Source organism: Argopecten irradians, chromosome 9 (genome assembly GCF_041381155.1).
Source record: "Argopecten irradians isolate NY chromosome 9, Ai_NY, whole genome shotgun sequence".
Taxonomy (NCBI): Eukaryota; Metazoa; Mollusca; class Bivalvia; order Pectinida; family Pectinidae; genus Argopecten; species Argopecten irradians.
The window spans coordinates 41,121,534-41,124,353 of record NC_091142.1 but is presented as its reverse complement, the minus strand read 5'-3'; the positions used below and the strand labels follow the sequence as shown (position 1 = coordinate 41,124,353).

The 2,820-nt window shown below is 39.3% G+C and overlaps 1 pseudogene; it reads left to right on the top strand.

Annotated features, from left to right (window-relative positions):
* Window positions 1–1,249: 1,249 nt before the first annotated feature.
* On the top strand, window positions 1,250–2,254 carry LOC138330988 (uncharacterized; annotated as a pseudogene).
* The last annotated feature ends 566 nt before the right edge of the window (window positions 2,255–2,820 follow it).

Sequence of the window (2,820 nt, the reverse complement as noted above, 5' to 3'; positions counted from 1 at the left end):
GGGGGGAGGGGGGGAGGGGGGGAGGGGGGGGGGAGGGGGGCAGAGCAATTGGGGGGGGGGGGAGGGGAGGAGGGGGGGAGGGGGGAGAGGGGGGCAAGCAAATGCCCTCAATATTTGGACCCCCCTCCTCGCCCCGCACCCACAGGAAGCGATTGATTCTTTAATTCAACACACAACCATATATACTTTATAAACTTTATTCATATATCGTTAAGTAGAATCCTTGCACACATTTATAGACAGTGGCGTCGATAAACGGAAACTAATGAATACGCAAATTGCCATGCAAGCGCCGAAGGTGCGATATTTTGGCGTTGGGGGGGGGGGGTAATAATCTCCTACGGAAAAATTATTACGATTTAGAATGGCTAAGATGAGTTTAGTTATGCATTTTGATGAATTTGCGCGGAGCGCCGAAGACGCGAGAATTTGGTGTTTGGGGGGCCCAGGAGTCTCCCTCGGGAAATACATTACGATTTAGAATTTTTCGGCGCGAGATTTGGGTGTTTGAGGAGGTCTGAGGGTCTCCTCCGGGTAAAAATATTACTATTTAGAATGGCTGTGATGAGTTTTACGATGTATTTTAACGATTTTAAAGCGTTCTTAACATGATACTTTTTTTTTTATTTAAATTTACCTGCATTAAGAGTTGGTAATTGTGAATGTCGTCATATCATTATGCAACTCTGCTCGATCTGAACATACTGGCTTCACACGGTGTGTTCTTGTTTCTCCCACTTTTTTATAATAACATAGGTGCAGTTATGTTGTGACAGCAGTTATAGTCTGCTTCACATATCCCTTACCTGGATTTTACCTTTGTTCTCCCACATTACCTGGATTTTACCTGTGTTTTCCCACATTACCTGGATTTTACACATTGTTTAAAGTTATCTAATTTCATAATTATTTAAACAATATTTACATATCATATACCATTTTCATCAGCTAAGTCTATAGAAGACAGTGATACTATATATAAGGAGATGTCTTACAGTTTTGAATTTTAAATCAGAGAATATAAAGAGATGTTTTATTTGAATTAATACATATTAGAGAAATACATTATAGGACATTATTTTTATTATGATGGCAATATATTTTATTTATCTATTTAATTATGTGCATAATACAATAATGTGCGATTGATTTAATTATTTGATTACTCTGACTTAATTTGGCTTGTTCTCACTGCTACTTATGTTAATTAACACCTGATGGTTTGGGTCAATCAACTGAATACTTAATTGATGAGTGAAGAATCAGTAATCAAATAATTAGCATACATGTAGGTCTGTAAGGACATCAGAGAGGTTTGACTTTCACAGTTCTCTATCAACCACTAACATGGCAAACGCACAGATTCAGGTGAAATTTCTTAGAAATAAATTTGGAAGACAGAACATTGCTTATAATGGTTACATCCACTGTGTGAAGAACAACAGCTAGAGGAGAGATGCACCATACCCGACTACCCCGCCATACTGAACTGAACCTCCAACTCAACCCGAATACTGTTTTGCTGGACTTGGAGACCGCTGCCCAGAATGCCATTCGCTCCGTATTCCCAGCAGCCACACTGAAGGGATGTTTTTTTCATTTCACGCAGTGTATTTGGAGGAAAGCCCAGCAAACCGGACTTCAACAACTCTACGCCGACAACGACGACATCAGACGACTGTTACGACGAGCCGCAGCCCTACCCCCTAGTCCCTTTAAACCATATAGAAGATGTCTGGTTCCACGCACTCAACGACCTTGAAGATGCTGATGTACCACACGACACCACCGCATTCACCGACTACGTCATTACACAGTGGATAGAGCGCGACCAACCACTCTGGAACCACTTTGAGTCCAAGGGCCCTCGAATAACGAACCATGTAGAAGGATGGTACAACAAACTCAAGAAAAAGGTTGAACACTCCCACCCATATATCTACAGCATCATCCGTGTGTTCTAGGAAATCATCCACATCCAACTCGCAGCCGGACGACAAACCAGACCCAGAGCTAAACGGTACCGAAACATCAACAGCCGCCAACTGAAGGAACGTTTGGAGACTGGCGCAATGGATGTGATTCAGTACACAGACGCAGCATCCCATCTTCTGCATTTAGAGTGATGATAACAAACTTTCATAAGATTTGCATCTCATTAATGCTAGTACGTGCTTTAGGTTTCATATGTTGTACATGTGTGTATATATATATGTGTGTGTTTTGATTTTAATTAATTATCCCTCATTAATGTTTAAGTGTAGTGCTTTAAGTTTCATATGTTGTACATACAAATGTTTTGAAATTAATTAATTATATCTCATTAATGTTTAAGTGTTACATTTCACATTTTAAGATGGTGTGATAAAATATGAAAACATTTAAAATGGGAATAAAATGCAGAATAGGTATATTCACAGTTAATAGAATTGTGACTATTTGTAAAATTACAGGTAAAAAATCTACCTGTAAGTCAGTGCTTTATTAGAACAGACTATAATTGGTGTGCCATTGTTCTCCAGTGTTTTTATAATTCCTTTGATCTCGAAAAAGTGGGAGAAAGAGGAACAAACCCTTCACACCATCGGCACATTGTTGTTTAACACAAAATAATAATGAATTAATTGTTTTGCTAAGTCATATAAACAGATGAATCTTTTAAGAGACATTTTTTAAAAACAGAACGTAGAATCCCCTGATTGACATTTTTAGTCTAGTTCACGAAAATGTGCAGGAGGACCCTTTTTTCTTTCAAATGTGCAATTTTAGAACATTTCAGTCGGCGAAAATGGGGGGAGGGGCAACAAGAAATGTTTGCCC